Here is a 19403-nt window from a genome sequence, read left to right on the forward strand (position 1 = left end):
ATGGCGGCGCCCCTTCCCTCAGGGCCTGAGGGGTGGCCTGGCACAAGCCCCCCAGCCCTGAGACTGTGTTTCCAGCCCGCACGTGGGAGTGGGGGCCTGGAGAGGTGGCCGTTCTGGTTGCCTCTGGGGCGGGCGGGCTGGCTGCTTGCGAGTGGGAGCCGCCCGTCGTCTGCTTGGTCCAGTCTCCTTCTGACCATTGACCCAGGCGTCTGGATATTAGCCTTTTTTGTCACCTATGCCCCCATCTTGTCTCCCTCTCTCTCTTTTAAATGGTTGTGTCGTGTAACTTACCTACCATCAACTTCAACCATTATAAATAAATAAACAATTCAAGGAGACTTTTGGCAAATTTGTGGCGTTGTTTCGCCATCACCATGATCTAGTTTTAGACTCTTTCCAGCAAACCCGAGTTCCCTTTGCCCACTGGATTATCCTCCGGGCTCTGGCACCCTCCCATCTGCTTCTGCCGTGGATGAGCCCTTGCTGAGGTTCCATGACAGGCGTGCAGCAAGCGTCCACGGGCTTCCTTCACTGGGCCTGAGGGCTTTTAGGGTCGTCCACCTATAGTGCAAGTCACGACCCCATTGCTTTCACTGCAGAATAGTATTCCATTGTGGGGACAGGCTAGGTGTGTGCCCTCTCCGTCTCGCTGTGCTTGTGCACCCTCAGCCAGGAAGCACACTGCCCAGATGCGACCACCTTGGGGCAGCAGGACCACTGGCCCTCCCCACCTTCCACAGTGACACCCACTGGGCCTGGGTCTTGCCCCCTTTAAATACAGCACCGAAGCTTCCAGTGCTCATGCGTACACACCCCTGTTCTGGACAGAGCCTCTGCCAACCTCACTGGCAGAGGGGCAGTAGTCTGGAGATTTTGGTGATGACAACGATGATGGTGGTGGTGGTGATGGCAGTGGAAGTCGTGGTGGTTGTGATGGTGGTGAGGGTGACGGTGCTGGTGGGAGTCACAGTGGTAATGACAGGGATAGTGATGTGATGGTGGTAGCAATGATGGTGGCAGGTGTTACTGATGGTAATGGTGGTGGTATTGGTGTTGGTGTTTGTGATATTAGTGGTGGTGATGGTGGTGGTATATTGGTGGTGGTGTTAATGGTGGTGGTAATGATGTATGGGTGGTAGTGGTAGTGGTGTTGGTGGTAATGGTGGTGTATTGGTGATGTTGGTGTTGATGGTATTGGTGGTGGTGGTGTTGATGGTGGTGGTGGTAATGGTGGTATATTGGTGGTGTTGGTGTTGATGGTATTGGTGGTGGTGGTGGTGATGGTGGTGGTGGTAATGGTGGTGGTGGTAATGGTGGTGTATTGGTGGTGGTGATAGTGGTGAATGATGGTTGCAGTCACAGGCCAGAATTCTGCAGTCGCACTGTTCTTTCCTGTGTGAAGTCTACAGTTTTACAAGCATAAATACTTCTCAGATTGCTGTATGCCACTGGTGATTTTCAGAGCACTGAAATAGTTGTCCTTGTTTTGTCCAACTTTAGATTTGGGGGAAAGGATTTGCTGGTATTCTTATTCAGCTGAAGCTGGGAGGCTCATCCTGTTTCCCAATCTCTTGAATGACTTTTAACTTAGCTGCGAGGGCTATTGTCATACCACGATTTAAATTTTCATGTAGACTCATGTGTCGATATCTCTTTCATGCCATGCATATTTTTGTCTTGTTTAGGGAGACTCCATCCTGTGAGGAATAGAAAGTCTAGGGCTCTAGGACTGGGGTCGTAGCTCAGTGGTAGAGCACTCTCCTAGCATGTGTGAGCCACTGGGTTCAATCCTCAGCACCACATAAAATAAAGAAGTAAATAAAATAAGAAGAAAGTCTGGGGGTCCATTTTCCAAATATTCACCTTAATTGGATTCAATCGTGGCAGCCCCTCCCTTTTGCCCACCCTAATTCTAAAATTAGCCAATTGCGTAGGTTGTACCAGACTCCTCCAATCAGGGCCTTGGGTAGCGCCGCATTAGCTATATAAGCAGGAAGACTGCCAGTTCAGGTGCACTTGCTGACCAGGTTCTAGTAGCACACCCTTCAGGCAGAAATGAAGCTTTGCCTGACCCACCCACTTACCAGCATGAATTTGATTTCTTGCAGCATCTCGTTATTTCTAACAACCCTGAGATCATTAACTGACCTTTAATATTAATGATCAATATTAATTCTGTTCTTTAATATTTTTTACAACTTTCTGATTCACACATAGGGGCTCCTTATTCATGTGAAATTGCTTTCTGGACAGGCTATGCACATTTATAATTCCACCAGAAAATGACTGGAATTGTCTTAACAAGACCTTAGCTAGTGTTCAGATTCACATTTATTTCCTCATCATTAAAATTTATCTTGTTTCATGTGTTTGTGTTATTTGCCAAATATTTCTTGTGAAATATTTCTTAAGGAGTTCTTATACATGAGTACTGAATACTCATTTATCATATTTGCTGTAAATATTTCACCAGTTGTTTGACAATTAATTAATTTTTGTCTTCTAACAGCATTGCAAAGCCATTTTAGAAGAATGGGAAAATAAAAGTAAAAGAAAAGTTTAAAGTACAGTTTCATTACATCTCAGTATTTGTGATTTTCCTAGTGCATATATGTACATGCATGCATTTACACACAATCATCACCTGGCATACTGTTTTCTTTTTTTATTATATCATGAACTTCATATCAAGATAATTTTAGTGATAAAAAAGTACTCAATTATAAGGACAGACTTAATTATTTGATTCACTTCCTTTGGTCACTGGGTTCTTTGCAGTATTTTACTCTCAAGTGAAACACATGGAAGAACAAATCTGTAGCCCAGGCATTATTGATGTCATATTATTTCCTAGTGTGCTTTGCTTTGCCAGAGAGAAAACCAACTTCTGAGGCTTTTGATTCAGGTTCACAAATTGGCCTCCAGGAAATGTATTCCAATTTACATTCTCCCTGGTGGTATGTAACAGTAACTGTACTTTAGAGTAGCAATATTATTGTTTTAACAGAATCTCTGCAAATTTGAAAGGCAAAACTATCCTTTTAATGTCTTTAGAATGCATTTGTAACTTTATTTATTCTTACAAAACATAAACAATGTGGATAAATCTATATCCATGCAAGTGTGCATATATGCATCTATATAATTGTGTTCATGTGTACATGTATATGCCTCTTTAAATGGCAATTATTTGGTTACTAATGAGGTTGGGCATTTTTCAGGTTAATTACATTTCTTCTTTTACGAATTGCCTCATCAAGTCACCTGCCCGATTTTTAAATTAGGGTATGGATTCTTTTATTCTTCACTTGAGTTCTTTATTTTCACTTTAAAAATATGAGGCTATGTTGTAGTGTGCTTTTCTCAGTTTAGACTGTAGTTAATAATTTCATGCCAGTCGTATGATTTTTATATTAAGAAGATGGCACAATTTTACTACCTCTCATTATTCTCTCCCAAACTACGATTGGTTGGTTGCAAACCTCCATCAGGAAGCTCCCCATTCTTCACCCTTCCTTCTGCGCCTTTTGCAGTGTGGCTTTGCAGCTCTGCCCCAGGTGAGGAAGTCCATCGATGCTGGCTCCCAGACTTGCTTGGCCAGCGGGACAGGATGGAAGGGATGACGTGCCATGTGATTCTGCCCACTCCACTCTCAGTCCTGGAAGCCTGCCGCTGCCATGTGAACAAGCCCCAGCTAGCCTGTTGGATGATGACAGACTCTGGCCTCATCATGTGATTGCCTGAGCAGATGAGGAGCCAAGTGCCAGACCGTAAGTGAGAATGTCCTTAACAACCAGGCTCAGACGACCGGCCAGCTGACCACAGCTGCATAGCAAGTCAGGCCCAGAGCAGCTCAGCCAGCCCAGCTCAGCAGAACTGTCCTAGTTCTCAGGAATAGTAGGTCATGGGTGTTTGAACCACTAAGTGTTAATTTGTTCACTGCATAGCAAAAGATAAACAGATACACACTTTTCTAAGGAAGTAAAGTGGTGCGAAATCAGCTTCCTTTTTACTCTGCATCTGATTGTGACTTTATATGTATTTTATCTTTCAATGGTTATTTTACATTATTGCATTTATACTTTATGGAAGTTTTCAATATCCACCACCCATCATTCTATACAATGTGCCAATATTTGAATTTATTTGAATTTATTCCTTGTTCTGTTATTCTGTACAATGATGAGAAAAATCACCATGCAGTGTTATTTAAAACTGTTTCTTATAGTTGCCACTTATTTTAACTCGGACCATAATTTGTACAAGGTGGAAAAGAAGTATTTTCTGCTGGTTCAGTTCATTTGTTTTATAAGCCCATGAGAATATTGACAGCTCTCACATTGGCCGAGATAATTATAACAACTTTAGTGCATTCACGATGGTGTGTGTTAGATGAATACACTAAAATTCAGTTCCCTGAAACAAAAACACAGTTAATAAATGGAAATTTCCCCCCAAAGTTACTATCATCCCAAGTTTAACATTATACAATAATGCACAGCTCTATCAGAACTTTAAATAAGCAAACTAGCTAAAATTCAATTTTTTCTTTACAACAAACAAAAAGGGCAGGTCTTTTACATCAATTTTGCCTAATATTTATATGTGTATGCTGAGACATCTGCTTCTCCTCCAGTCTGTCTCCTTATTTATGTGATAGGAAGTAATGGCTTACTCAGTCATCATAGTCTCACAGCTTTGTATCAACCTATCAAAACCTTATAATCTCTCAAGGTTCTCTATGAAATTGTTTTGAATTTGATTTTAACTATTTAAACTGGGGTTTATAATATATATTGTATTTTCATAATTTTCTCCTCTAAAATCATAAATGAATGTTGAAATTTATGCCATTACTTTTCTATAATTTAATAGAGGATGCCTATTAATGCAGGACATCTTTCTGATATCCCTATTTGGCTGGGTGTAATATTCTCTGTGTATTCATTTCTCCTCTCTTCAAAACACTGTTAACATGGGCATTATTGGTTTTCTTTTGGCATGTATTGTTGGAACGCCAGCGTGGATTTTCTTTTTTTCTTTGTGGATAACCAGAATTTTCTGCCTGGATTCTCTGGACAGTCTTCTATTCTTGAATTTAAAACAAACGAACAACAATAAAATGGGCTATTTCTAGGAGTTGCTTCCTGTATGTGAGTTTGCCCGCCTTCCCCCTAACAGAACAGGTTCTTCAGCTTATTAGCTTTGTGTTTTGCTTCTGTTCCTCTTGTCCAGGTTTCCCGCAGTATCTATGCAGCTGGATTTTTCCACTTGTTTTTCTTACCTACCACCTTCTCTCTCTATGCCTATTTGCTCTTTTACTTGATGTTCTGAGAAAAGCTCACCAACTTCTCTATAATTTTTTTTTCAATGTGGATGTTTAGTCTTCACTGTTATAACGCTATTTTATTTTAATTTGGTTATGGGTCCTGCATCGCCTATGTCAGAAACTTTTGTAATGCTCCCAGTTGTCTTATTGGCATATCTTATGTGAGTCCCTCACCCTGGAAGCAGCTCCCGCACGAGGGAACAGATAGCATGCAGCCTGGAAGGGGCCGGATATTTAGTCAGTGACCAGAGTGTGCAACTAAAGCCAACTTCCAAGTGGAAACTTTGGGAAATGGTGTAAACAAATGCTCCAAATTTTCTCACCTCAGGTGTGAAGAATCTGCACTTGTCAATCACTGGCTAAGGGCTGTCTTCAGGGGACATCAACTTCAGGCACCTGCAGCTTAGCGGGACTTTTGGCAAATGGAGTTCTGGCAGCCTGAAGGTCGCCCTCTGGGCAGCCACACGTTGACCCTTGTAAGTCATTTGGTCTTCATGGAGTTTAAGGAGATTTGAGGGACCATCAGAAGAGCATTACTGCTGGCTAAATTTGATAAGAATAAAACCATCAGGACAGGACACTGTCCAGAGAAAGCCACACCCACCAGGGTGGATGGTGACAGTGGCAGCAGTTTTGTACTCTGACCCTGTCCTTGAATTCCACCTGCTTTTGCCAGTTCTTTTAGCATTTCTAAGAACTCTATTTCCTCAAGAATAAATTAGGTATGATGGTAGGGTACTTTGGATGATATTTTATGATGCAAATATGGTATGATAAAGATGTGGTAATAATTAACAAATGCTTGAACATACAGTTTTTAAAAATATTTAGCTGAGTCTACCTTTGAATACTGCTTTGGCTATACCAATCTTATGAGGTAGTGTTTTTCTGTGATGTTCATAGCAGTGTGTGTGTGTGTGTGTGTGTGTGTGTGATCCTTGTGTCACTTGGAATGATTTTAAAGGGCTGCCCAGCTGTCAGGCACCTAAAGAAAAAAACAAAGCAAACAGTTGGAACTAGACCTTGCACTTGTTGTGTGTCTTGATGTTTAAATACAAATTAAATATAAATTAAATATAAATTATTTTTATAATTAAAAATATAAATTAAATATAAATTATTTTTTTTTCATCCCAGAGTAGCCCTGTTGACATTCCATGGATGAAATTATGCTCAGAGAGGACAGTGATTTATCTTGGATCACACAGAAGGCAATTACAGAGTCAGGCCAGAGCTCAGGTCCACGGACCACTCCTCCAGGGCTCTTCCACCACCTGTGTTCCCTCCCTGTGGTCAGCAAAGCAAGGCCCCCTGCCTGAAGCTGTCCATGCTTAACCCTCAGGCCCTGTGAAGCGGGGCTTGCAGCTGTGGATCTTCAGGAGGGCTGTCCAGGTGGGCCTGATGGGATCACAGGTCCTGACGAGGAGACAGTGGGTGCTGGAGCAGGAGAGAGGAGAACGTGAAGGCTGATCACTGATCTCCATGGAGGGAGGGGTGTGAAGGCTGAGGTGCCTCCAGAAGCTGGGGAGGCCGGGAACGTTGTCCCCTGGAGCCTCCAGAAGGAGCCAGCTCGGACATTCTGATCTCACTCCGGAGATCATTTTGGACTTCTGACCTCCAGAACTGTAAGCTCATAGGTTTATGTCTTTTCAGTTGCTAGGTTCATGGCTGGTTGGTCATTTGCTGCAAGAGCCAAAGGAACCTGGCAGGCTTTTGGAGTGGTTGACGGATTTACATACCTGCATTTAAAATTGTGTTTTCATTTTTCGTGGGAAGGACAGTGGTAGGAAGGACTTGCAGAGAGGAAGGCAGATTCCTGCCCCAGGAGCTGGGAAGTGCGGGCCGTGGGCAGCCTTTGTCGGGGGTACAGCAGAGGCTGGCTCAGGGCACTCTCCAGTGCAGAGAGGGCTCGGAAGAGGCTTCGTGACCTAGTGCAGCTGGAGCGGAGGGTTCAAGGATGACTGTTCTTGGACTAGGGATGTAGCTTAGAGGTAGAGTGCTTGCTTAGCATGCAGGAGGCCCTGGGTTCAACCCTAGCAGTGCAAAAAAAAAAAAAAAAAAAAAAAAAAAAATGAAAAGAGCTTGTGAAGTCACTGTGCAGGCCTCGGGCCTCAGGAGTGCACGGGGGTCAGGGCAGGAGCGCAGGAGTAGCCTGGTGTGGGAGCAGGGCCAGCTGTGGCTCTCCTCTTCCCTCTGCACAATGGTTCTCCAACAGCTGCTCCCTCTGGGGACTCACCATGCACTGTGGGCCTGTCCCAGGCGCTGGGTGCTGGGTCCTTGCAGCCGAGGAAGGCAAGCAGGTCAGCACCTGCCAGCAGTCTGCCTGGCTCAGAGGTGCTGCCAATCTGCTGATTCATAAGCCCTGAATGCCAATAAAGATAATCCAAGGAAAGCGGCAATCCGCACAGCATTCAGCCCAGGAGGGTGGGCGGGAGGCTGCAGGACGGGGAGACACACAATTGGATCCTTGCACAAAGCTGACAGGAAGCGTGTTTTCTGGATTAGGCACAGATGCTGATTGCAAGATCGAGGCCGACGTGGTTTAATCTTACCATCTGACGAAGCCCACCTGTGGATGTGCCTCCTGATAGAGTTCTCTGCCCTCCAGGGTTCGGCCCCCGAGCGTGCGTGGGGTTTCAGGTGCACTCTGGAGTCCTCCTCTGGTCTCGGGTCTGGTCACGTGCACACCGTCCAGCCTGCGCCCTTTTGAGCCTCCAATGCCGATTTTCTCCGCCCTGTCCATGGCAATCAAATGCACACAGCAAACACTTTGATATCCAGCTCGCGTGTAAAATCTGATGGGCTCGTTTGGAGCTGTGCTGTAGAACACGCGCCCGTCAATACTGGGAGGAGGCAGGGAGACCCGGATCGCGGCTGCGCATGCGCAGGGCTCCTTTCAGCACTGCTTACCCGGTTGATCAGCAGAGGCAGCGGCTCGTGGCTCCCGGCCACCCTGCCCCTCAGGCCCGTGGACAGGGCCTGACAGCTACAGGCTGGGCGTGCTTATCTCTGCCCTGGCACTTTAGTGAATTATCTCACTTCATTATTTATATCTTATTTATAGCGCACAGCCTATGAGCACTTAAAGATATTAACTCATTTAATCTTCATAACAATCCCACACGCCAGGTGCTGTTGTTACAGAGAACCCGGCCACGAGATGGGCAAATCCCCAGGCGTCAGAGCTGGTCAGAGGCAGAGCTGGGGCTGCCTCCCAGGACTGCAAGATGGGCCATCCTGTCGTGGCCCCCCTGTCCCTTCTGCACCGTCAGGGGCCCCTCTCCTATACTGCAGGGTCGCAGGGTCTCCTGGCTCTGTGGCCATGGCCATCTGGGTTGGCCCCGCCATGCTGTGTGCCTGCCTGGTGGTGGCCTTTGCAGCCTGGTGGGGAACAGAGTGGGGAGGGGGAAGGGCCCCTGACCCCTTCCTCCTTGCCAAGAGCCACTAGGGCTTATGGCAGCTGGAGGGTAGGAAAGGCTCCGACACCCTGGCCTGCCACCACCCAGGGCTGTGCCCTGCCCCAGCATCAGAGCCAGGCCCTCTCCTGGAGGGGTTGCCAACAGAGAGAGGCGAAACCTGCCATTTCCACCTCAAGTCTGCCTCTCCGCCTCAGCCCTAGGGTTCAGGGAAGTACACCCGGGTGAGTCTCCCCTTGATCCCTGGGGCCTGCTCAGTGTGCTGGTTCCTGGAACTTGACAGGCAGGGGCGTCCAGGAGGACGGGCCTCCCCGCTGTGCCTTGGTGAAGGCAGACCCTGTGCATGAGGTTGGGCCCCACAGAGAGCAAGCTGAGTCTTCAGGTGCAGCGTGGCCTCTGGGCAGCTCTCTTCCTTCTCTGTCACACGGTGATCAAGACCCATGAGCCAGGCCCCATGCGCAGTGCAGGGAACCCAGAGGCGAGTAAGCTGCAGTCCCTGCTTCATCAAGCACACACCTCCCAGGGGAGCAGGTACATGAATAATTATCCCGAGGAGTCAGATGTGCTTTGATAGTAGTAAACAAAAGGAGGGATAGAGTAGACAGTTCCAGGGAGGTCAGGAGTCAGCAGAGAAGGTCTTTTTTTTTTTTTTTTTAAATATCTTTTTAGTTACGATCAACTTTTATTTGTTTTTATGTTGTGCTGAGAATTGAACCCAGGGCTTCACACGTACTAGGCAGGTGCTCTACCCCTGGAGCTACATCCCCAGCCCCCAGAGAAGGTCTTTGAGAAGCTGATCCTGTGCTGGATCCTAAGGGATGAATGGGGGTTACCTGTGCAGAGAAAAGAAGTAATTGTTAAAGTACTGGGAACCGCGTATGCCTGTTATGAACAGGAGAGAAACATTTCTGAGTATTGCCACAGGTGACACTTGATCATAGTAAGATTAAGGCTCATCAAATCAAACGGATGCTCTGTGGTGAGGCAGTGATATTTGGTGCTGTAGCAGCCACCTTGTGATCATGAGGCCGAGAACCTGAGGTTAATAGTCAATACCTGTGGGAGGCTTGGTCAAATATCAAATATTCTTAGAGTCTAACCCCATTTTGGATTACTTTCAGATAGGAAGATATTATCTGATACAGCTAGGACAAGGAATTTGGTCTTTATGAACAATAGGAAGAGCTAAAGTGTTTTAAGCAGTTTGTCATCTTTAGACACTTGTCACGGCTGTGATGAATGTACCGGGGTGTGTGTGTTTCCAACCTCACATATGCCAGTTGTGTCCCGCTTTATCAGTCTGAATAAATATCTGTCTGAGTGGAAGACACTCACACCACCTCCTGAGCACAGGCCCTGATTGCAGCCCCTGTCCCCACAAGCCACTCCCACAGTGCTCACGGGAGGACTCCGGCTCTCCGCACACACGCCCCACGGCCTTGGAAAACTTTTAAAGTTCATCATTATTTATAAAGTTAAGACTTATAATGAAAAGGTTTCCCTTTGATGTGGGAGTGTTCTCGAAGCCTCGGTGACCTATATTGCCGACGCTCTCTGTGTACGAGGTGAGGCACGGACTGGCTGGGGAATTACCCGTGTTTAATGAACACTAAAATTAGAATTTGACTGAAATCCACAGAAATGGCTCGACAGCAAGTTCGCGATGCCCCTGGGGAGCTGTGGGCAGCTCAAATTTACCCACAGGCGTTTTTGAAAATGTTTTTTTTTTTTTTTTTTTTTTTTGAATCAGCACAGTTGCTCTTTTGAGCGGAGAAGGCTGCTTCCACCCAGAGGCCTCCGCCCCTCCCCAGGCCCCGGCACCCGTGCTTTGGGGACGGCTAAGTGCCTTTGTGGGCCCTTGTGGCATGGGTCACGCCCGGATGAGCACCGAGCATGAAGCCTGGCCATGGGCCGCCTCGCCTGGCCAGTGGCTGCGCTCCTCGTGGGCAGGGCCGAGAGGAAGCACAGCCTGGGGGGACAGGACTCTGGGCAGCCTCTGGAGGACCGGTCCCCCACAAGGAGGCCCTGGGTGAGTTCCGCTATTCTATGACCTCCTGGAGATTCAGCATCTTCCTGACCTTGGGAACAGGGACCCGAGTGAGCACATGACCTGTTTGGTGCCACTGTCTCCCAGCCCAGGAGCCGTAAGGACAAAAAGAAACTGATAAAGTGTGACAAGGGACGGTGGGGAGGCCTCACTCCTGCACAGCTGACTGTCTCATGGAGGCCCAGGAGAGTGCGCCCTGGTGCCTGCAGGTCATGATGGGGTCGCATGGACCTTCTGTTTGCTTGTATGATAGTAGAATTCTGTTTTAGTTGTAAGTCATAAACTCAATTGTAAAATGATCATTTAAACAAATAGGAAAGGAAAACTATTAAAACATAATCTCTCTGGACCCTTCTCCCCAGCCTGCCTAGTGGGAACACAGTCTCCGCGTTGGCCTGTGACCTGCTACAGGCCTTCCATTTGATTTTCTCTCTTTACTTAGGTGCTGGAGACTGAACTGAGGGTCTCTGTACTGAGCTACATTCCCAGGCCTTTCCATTTTTATTTTGAGGCATGGTCTCCTTGTGGGGGCTGGCCTTGAACTTGTGATCCTCTGGCTGCAGCCTCCTGAGTGGCTGGGAGGATGACAGGCGTGGCCGCCGAGCCTGGCTAGCATCCGATATTCTCAACATGCAAATGAGTGCACAGAGGCAGATGAGTCCATGTATTTAATGAGATATTATATTCCACCCAGATTTTGCCTTTGCATTTAATAGTACACCGGAAGCGTTTTTCCCATACACATTACCTAATTCTCAGTAGTTCCATAACGTGGACCTGTCGTCCTTTATTCACCATTCTTTATGGATCCCCTCATCCACTGTTTCAAAACAAATCTCCATGTGACCTCTTCTCTCCCGTCGCGACCACCTGGGCCAGCATTTCTCAAGCTGGAGAGCTGTAAGAATTGCCCCGGGTTCCAGTGGAAACAGATCCCCGGGTGCAGCAGTGGGTGTTCCTGGCACAGGGGGCTCGTGGGCCTGGCAGTCAGCATTCTTAAATCTCCCAGATGTGGGCAGGGTTGCTGGGTTGAAGACCAGACTCTGAGCAAATGTCCTCAGCTCCTGGGTTCTTCTCCCACCTGGCTGGCTTTACCGCTGCCACCCCGTCACCCTCTGGTCTCTATGTGGAACAGTGGAGACACTCTGAGAATACTCTAAGAAGCAAGTCTCTACGTCATCACTGCCGGCCACGGGGCACCCCGCATGCCATCTCACTGTTCATGGGAGGGCCTCCCTGTCCTGCCCCTCTCGCTCCACTTCCTCTAGGTCTGCTCTCCTTAGCTCTCTGCTTTGAGCCAGGGTGGCCTTCTTTTGGGCTCACCTACTTGTCATCTCCCTATGGCCCCAGGGCCTTTGCACATACCAACTGCCATCCTCTAGGGTCTTTCCTTCTTTCCCAGCACAGGGCTTGCACAGAGCAGATGCTCAGAAAATGACCCGAGTAAAGATTGACAGAATGAGGCAGATCTAAAATGGAGTTTGCGCAGAAGGACTTTGCCCGGCAGCCTGTGCGAACACCATGTGGTTTGCTCGTGTTCTCCGAGGTCAAACGGGAACCACCTGAGCTTCCAGGAAGAGGATGGACTGGCACTGCTCCAGCTGCTCTCAGGTGTGGCAGTCATTATTTCCAGAGGCGAAGTCGTCAACGGTACATCGTGGTCCTCACTGCTTGTCCTTGAATTCAGGCCACATGCTGCCGGAGGTCTGGGCGGGTGACAGCCAGGGAACTCTGGGCCGAGTGGACAGAGCCCCCGCACTGGGGAAACGGCCCCTCTGCCTTCGATTTTGCATGGGCAGCACCCACTGCTGGCCTCTGGCCGCCTTGCTGCCCTGCGCGTCTTCGGCACGCCCTTCTGGCTGCTCAGCAGTCCCCCCTTGCCTTCTGGACTCCGAGACCCAGAAAGTGGATCAATAGCACCTGTCCCTGCACAGCACCCAACCAGGGCTTGGTGCGCATGTTCAGCTGATTCAGGATCCCAGGGGGAATTGGCCAGACTGGTCCTTCAGATTCTACCTTAAAATAGATCCGGGAAGAGAGCACCTAGCACTCCCCAGACCAGTCTGGGGCTGTTCCCTCCGCTGTACGCCTGTAAAGTGCTCCCGTGCCTCTTTGTGGAATGTCTTCCCCTCCCCGGGACGAGACTGTTTTAGGAAGAAATCATGATGATGGTCATTGCGGCTTGTCTCCTTTCTTTCCCTCTGTGTCTTCAGTGCCAGGTGCCTGGCACATAGTAGATGCTCGCTAAGCGAGTGCTGGGTGCCTGTGTGAGGGAGGGAACCCCTCCTTTCCTGCTCTCCTGTCTCCCGGCCCCCGACGTGCACTCGGAGCTCTGACTCACAGGGTCGTGCTCCCTCAATGACACCACGCTCCTCCCAAAGCCTCAGCCTTTCTGTGGGATTCTCAATCCTCCCTTTGCCTTCTCAGTCTTAAGACTGTCTTCCTGTCCCCTCGGGCCCAGGGCCATTGTCACTGGCTTTAAGGTGGCTTCCAAGGTGCACACAGGCAAAGCTTATCCCTCCCTCCATTGCACAGGGCTCCTGAGGGCGGCAAGCCCCTTGCTGAGTCTGCACTGGTCCCTCCAACTTGACAGGGGTGATCTGTTCCCAAGCCTCAGCCATCTTGCTCCCACATGTTAACCAGGGGACCATATTCTGGTTTTTATTTTGTTTTTTTTTTATCTAATTGAAAAAGTTAAAAGATGGACCCAAAATCTTTAATCGATTTCTTAGGCCGTAACTAAGATAAGGTAAAAGACCTACAGCTCTAGCAAGCTGTCTTGTTGGAATGGAAAATACTTCTACGATTTTGTCTGCGGAGGATGGGTTCACGTGGATCCTGCCCTTCAGTGCCTTCCTTTCCTGGTGACTCCCTCAGATGTTTTGGCACCAGCCACATCTGAGGCTCAAGTCCCTATGTTGACCCTCAGCTTTAAATATCTACATGTCGTCCTGACATCCCACTGATTTTATTAGGAAGGTCACTCAATTCCTTATTTGCACATGGTCTTAAAACACAGGGTCCTGGGTATTGGGCGTGTAAATCTGTCCCCCTCTACAGACGCTGTTGGGGTCATGTTGTATCAGGGAATACACGCATTCTGTGAAGTTTGTGTTAGAAATCAAAGAAATTCTGCTAGAAAAATGTGAACTGGGGAAACGGCTTTCTTTGCCCCCCAAGCCCAGACGATCAATAACACCCTGGAGAACTTTCTCTTCTAAATGATTCATAGCCTCTTCCCAGAGACTGGGATTTGGAAGGCCTGGGGACCTGAGGACAGGGCCCTGGAATTGACCCCTGGCTGTTTCGCACGAGCGCCTGGTTCAGGGTCTCTGGTTCAGATGTGGCTTCCACCAGCTGGCTTTCCGCAGCAGGCATCCTCGAGTTTCCTTATGCCCGGGAGCCTGGCGTGGGGCAGAAGTGGGGCCAAGCTGGCAGCACTGATGCGCCAGCAGGCGTGCTCCAGTGACCAGGTGACCAGGTCTCTGCAGCCTGACCTTTGCTGAGCCAGGGCCGGGCGCTGGGAATTCAAGGCACTTCCTGGGGAGCGGGCTGGGAGATGGGGGACCTTTCCCTTCCTCTGGTTTCTCCCGAGTCAGGCGGGTTTGATGGTTTTGAAGACTAAGAGTCTCTGGAAGCATCTGAGAGCGTTGACTGAAGCCGAATCCTTGTCATGATCGTCACTGTCGCCTGGTTCTCGCGGCCTTCTGTGCACCCCGGGGCCAGGTCAAGCTGCCCGCTTCCTAAGCTCTCACTGCCAGTAAAGCTTGCTGCTTGGGGTCCATCTGAAGCCTTCTCTTTGCCTCTCCGGCAAATTCAGGGTTGCCTCTGGGGCTCTCACCTTTCATTTTATTTCCACTAAATCCTTCTGGGGCTTCTATTTTTATCCTGGTGTTTGAGGTGTCGAGGCCGTTTAAGACAAGGCCTCTGCTTTGGTGGTAACTCTCCTTGCAGGGACAGAAGCTTCTGTCCCCATGTGGCCACCTTGCAGCATTTACCTGCAAACACCAGGTGGATTTCTCTTCTACCCCCCTGCCTCTTCCCGCCCATCACAGATTTAGGCAAAACCTTTGTCCCACAGATAACAGGGAAAGGTGGGGTGTGTATTTCTGATCACCTGCTTTTTCTACACTGGTCACTTTTTCTTGGCTATAGCTCTTTCTTAGCAATCATTATTTTCTGCCTAGTATTTCACTTCCATTCCTGTAATATCCTGTTCCCACAGATTTTTAAACTTTGAGGTCGGGAGTCTGTCTTGTATCTCTTTGCAATGGTGCTTCCCCAGAGGGCTCTGCGACCCCCTCCAGCCCTACCATGGTGGTCAGCTGTGTATAGCAAATTGAAAAACAAAGCAAAAACAATTAGAAATAAATAAGCCAAGCAGCCTGCCTCACATCCAGAAGAGAGTTTGAATGCATTAAGACCCGGCCAGGTACCACTGACCTGATCGTTGCCATGGTGATGTTGCCTCACCTTGTCTCCCTCCGAAGAAATGGAAGAGCCCATTTGAACAGAAGCCTGTCACAGAGCGGGAGTGATCCCCTGGCCACGGCGCGCCCTCCTGCTGGTCTGGCTAGTCCACTCGCAGGGAACCTCACCCCATGTCCACAGCACGAAGGAGCTTTTGTCCTTTTCCTTTACGGTCCCTAAGCATCAGCACCTCCTTCTTCCTGAAGCGGTTTCCTTGTCCCCTCGGCCTGATGGAGTCCGGCTGATCTTTCAGATCTCTCTTTGGTTAGCCCTCCTCCGTGAAGTCCATCTTGACTTCCTGCCTGGGGACGAGCACCAGGGGCCCCTTCTTTGTGTGGCCATCTCCTTCTCCTCCTTCCCCTCCTCGGAGTGTCCTTATCCTTGGTAGCAATGCTCCTGTGTGGGGACCTAGAGATGCATGGCCCAGAGCCCCCTTCAGGAACAGGCTGGCCACAGGATGCACAGGCAGCACCTGATGGCTACTTCCTAGCCCCCCAGGGCTGAGCCGCCTCAGCTGGGGCAGCCCCTGGCAGGGACTGCAAAGCCATGACGTGACACAGTGTCAGTGGACCTAGGGTGGCAGCTCTGCCAGGGGCCAAAGCCCCTCCACAGCCTGCTCCTCCCTGGGCGAGTGCTCTCCTGCCCCTGCTCTGCAGTGTTGAACCCTGAGTGACATCTCGGGGGACATCTCGCCCAAACTCCTCTCGGGGAACCTGCCCGAGGGCGCCTAGTTAGTTGTCCACTGATCGAGTCAGGTGCAGAAGAGTCCTGCTCACCTGCTCTCCCCAGCACCGGTCCCACCGCAGAGCCAAGAGCTAGGGTGGAGGAATGGGTGAATGAGTGAATTTGGATGACCCCAAAGGGGCGCAGACACTGTTCCCCGACCTCGGGCCAGGTGCCCTCCCTGCCCATCAGCCCTCTAACTTGAGGCCTGTCAGTCCTGGCTCCCGGTGGACGGCCGGATGGCCGCAGGATGATTGTCTCTTCCCCTTTGTTCTCGATCCCCGCCTGTCCCCGGGAGGGCGGGCAGGGGTGCTAAGCAGCCCACAACAGACAACCCCTTTTATTCCTTTTGACGGCCTCAGGGAGGTTTGATGCGGCTATTTCCATAATCAATGAGGGAGCCCTGTCACCCCAAACATGGAGTCTTTAAAGAGAATAGGTTTATGCAAATTAGATATTGATGGAGTAATGATTAATTGGCCCTGAGCCTTTGTTAATATGCAATTGTAGTAACAGAGATACATTTATAATTATTTCGGTTAATTGTTCAAACAAGCACTCAGGACTTAATTGCACAGAGTAATTGAAGAACCTTGGTATTAAGATTATTTCTTTCCAGAGAAACATCAGAGTTGTTTAACCAGTTGGGTTCCTGTGTGAGGTGGAGGGCAAGTCTGGTCTTTGAGGTCCTCTGCCATCCCTGGGTGAGGAGGCCCCATCAGTTTCCAGAGGGTTAGGGCTGCGAGCCCAGGATTTGGACAGACGAGGGTTCTGACTGCGTCATTTCAGCAGTGTGTGGTTGGGGACACGCTATTTAGCTTCTCTGAGCTACAGGCTCCCAGTCTCTGAAATGAGAAGAGTAACACTGAACTTGTTCCGCGGGGCTAAGCCTGGAGCTTGGCATGGAGCTCCCAGTGGGAGCAGTACCCAGTGCCACCTGGCAGAGGCAAGGCAAGGAACCAGGAGTCTGTGTGCCACACCCCGTGTGCTCATGAAGGTGAGGCCTTGGTGGAGGAAGCAAGAACAGCCTGGCCTGGTGAGTTCTTTAAAAAGCACAAGCTGGGGACCCGAGGCGGGAGGCGGGCCTCAGCACTGAGCCCCGAGCAGGCACGAGGTGATGGGCAGAGGGCAGACTGGAGGACACCAGGCCATCCTGGAGGTGCCTGCAAGGGCCTCCTTCCCACGTGGGCCATTGATCTCAGCCATCCCCTGAGGTCCAGCGGGAGCCACGAGCCTGGCAGCTGGCTCCTGTCCTGCAGGGTGGACCATTCCTCCTGGAGGCAGCTGTGGCCAGGGCTGCCGTGGCCCCCTCCACCCACAGGGGTGGCTGCTGCCTGTACGTCACCTCCAACTAAAGCCTCAGAATTGAAGGAACCCGGGCCTTGAGACGCGGACCCCAAGGGAGGTGGACCTAAGGGTTGTTAAGCCCCTCTGATGAAGGACCCAGGGGAGGTGGACCTAGGGGTCATTAAGCCCCTCTGATGAAGGCAGTGCGATGAAGTGGCCTTGTGAAGTGAGCCGAGACAGAGGCTGAGGACAGAGGCTGAGGGTCCCACATGCCTGTGGACCTTCTGGGTTAATCTCGTCAGGACTCCTCCTCGCCTTGTGACCAGGTACTCTTATTATCCCCATTTTACAAGTGAGCAGACTGAGGCACAGAGCCTAAGTGTCGTTTGTGAGCACAAGGCAAAGCTTTCCATCCAAATGATGTCATCCTTTGAGAACTGTCGAGCCCCCTCTCTTGACATTCTGCAGACTTCTCACTGAGGCTCAGATTGTTACTGTCAGATATCCATTGAGGAAATTTTTCCCTTTAGAAATAATAAACTTAGTGCAGATGCATTTTTTAAAAAAATAACTAAAAAAAAATATATTTTTTTGTTCTAATTAGTTGAACATGACAGCAGAAGCCTTTGAAAGCCATTCCAAAAGGGCCACTCCGATTCAGCTGGCCTTGTCATTGTCCAGTGGACTTGTGGGGTGCACCTGGCCTGGGGCGGGTTTGTGCCCTGCTGCCCTGGCTCTCAGCCAATCACCCCTCTCACAGTTGGTTACTTCCTCTGGAGGTGATGGAGGGGCATCTAGGGCAGCAGGAGGCAGTGGGAACTAGATTCTTCAGGGCACATGCAAATCTGAGCACGTGGATAACGTGACAATGGCGCAGGGGAGATGATGTCATCCTTTGATAACTGCCAACGCTGTCAGTCTTGGAGAGCAGGGAGGAAGGGGAACTGAGGAAGCCTAGTGCTGGGCTGTGGGAGAACGGTCAACACCAAGTGCTGAGCGGGGCTGGGAGCCCACCAGTTCCTTTTAGGAACTGCCAATCCATTGCTCCTGAGGACGTCTACTGTGCCCTCACAGGTGGGGAGGGTGATGGACATGCATCTGGACAGCAGGATCTCAGTTAATGGCTGCTTCACACCCTATGAGCAAGGGTTCTATTGAGAAAGACGGCAAAGGAAAGGCTATGCCACCATGGTCCTCCTGCTCCTCCTGAGCTGCTGGGGCAGAGAAAATGCTCCATGCGTTGGAGCTCATTGCAAGAATGGGTGGGCAGCTGCATGCCTTCGTGGCCTGCAAGCACTGCTCTCTTGTTCTGCTTCTGTCTCCTTTCCTCTCCTCCTCTCCTCTCTCTCTCCCCTCTGTCCCTTCATCTCTTCCTTTCCCCTCTTCCCTTCTCTCATCTTCTCCCACCTTCTCTTTCCTTCCCTCTCCTTCCACATGTGCCTTCTGTGGGTATCTGGGACAACAGGTGTCCCCATGTGTATCTCAAGTGCTTTCTGAGATAGAATGGAGAGGAGCAGAGGGCTCGAAGTCCTCAACACCATCCAGTGGCTGCCCAGAGGTGTTTGCCAGTGGCTTCTGACTTCTCTTCTTCCTCTCCATTCCCTCCATCAAAAGGAGGCTGCTTCTTTCCTGTCCACAGAGGAAGTAGTTGCTCTTCTCTCTGACACTCTTTTCCCTCCCCTGTCCTTATTGTTCCTCATTTCTGCCCTCCCCCACTGTTATGGTTTGGATGTGAAGTATCTCCCAAAAGCTCACATGTGAGACAATGCAGGGAGGTTCAGAGGAGAAATGATTGGGTTGTAAGAGTCTTAACCCAATCAATGAATTAATCCCTGATGGGATTCATTGAAGTGGTAGGGTATGGCAGGATGAGATTGGAATTGGGTGTGGCTCTGGGGTATATATTTTGTATCTGGAGAGTGGAGTCGGTCTCCCTCTCCCTCTCCCTCTCCCTGCCCCCTCCCCCTCTTACTCCCCTTCCCCCTCTCCCTCACCTTCTCCCTCTCTCCCTCCCCTTCCTGATGATGTGAGCTGTTTCCCTTTTTGCCATGATGTTCTGCCTCACTTGGAGCTCCAAGGAATGGAGCTGGCTTTCTATGGACTAAGACCTCTGAAACTCTGAGCTCTCAAA

General features: G+C 49.7%; 1 long non-coding RNA gene across 2 annotated transcripts in view; it reads right to left on the reverse strand.

Annotated features, from left to right (window-relative positions):
* Positions 1 to 2329: 2329 nt before the first annotated feature.
* LOC306648848 overlaps positions 2330 to 19403 on the reverse strand; it is a 38753-nt gene continuing 21679 nt past the window's right edge. The window contains exons 2-4 of one of the 2 annotated variants that reach the window (XR_013760506.1): positions 7899 to 8064; positions 7069 to 7362; positions 2330 to 4416 (exon numbers count right to left, since the gene is read on the reverse strand). This is a non-coding gene — a long non-coding RNA (uncharacterized lncRNA). The remainder of the gene's footprint in view (positions 4417 to 7068; positions 7363 to 7898; positions 8065 to 19403) is intronic. The other variant, XR_013760505.1, reaches the window with a different exon arrangement.

Source organism: Sciurus vulgaris (genome assembly GCF_902686455.1).
Source record: "Sciurus vulgaris genome assembly, chromosome: 17".
Lineage (NCBI taxonomy): Eukaryota > Metazoa > Chordata > Mammalia > Rodentia > Sciuridae > Sciurus > Sciurus vulgaris.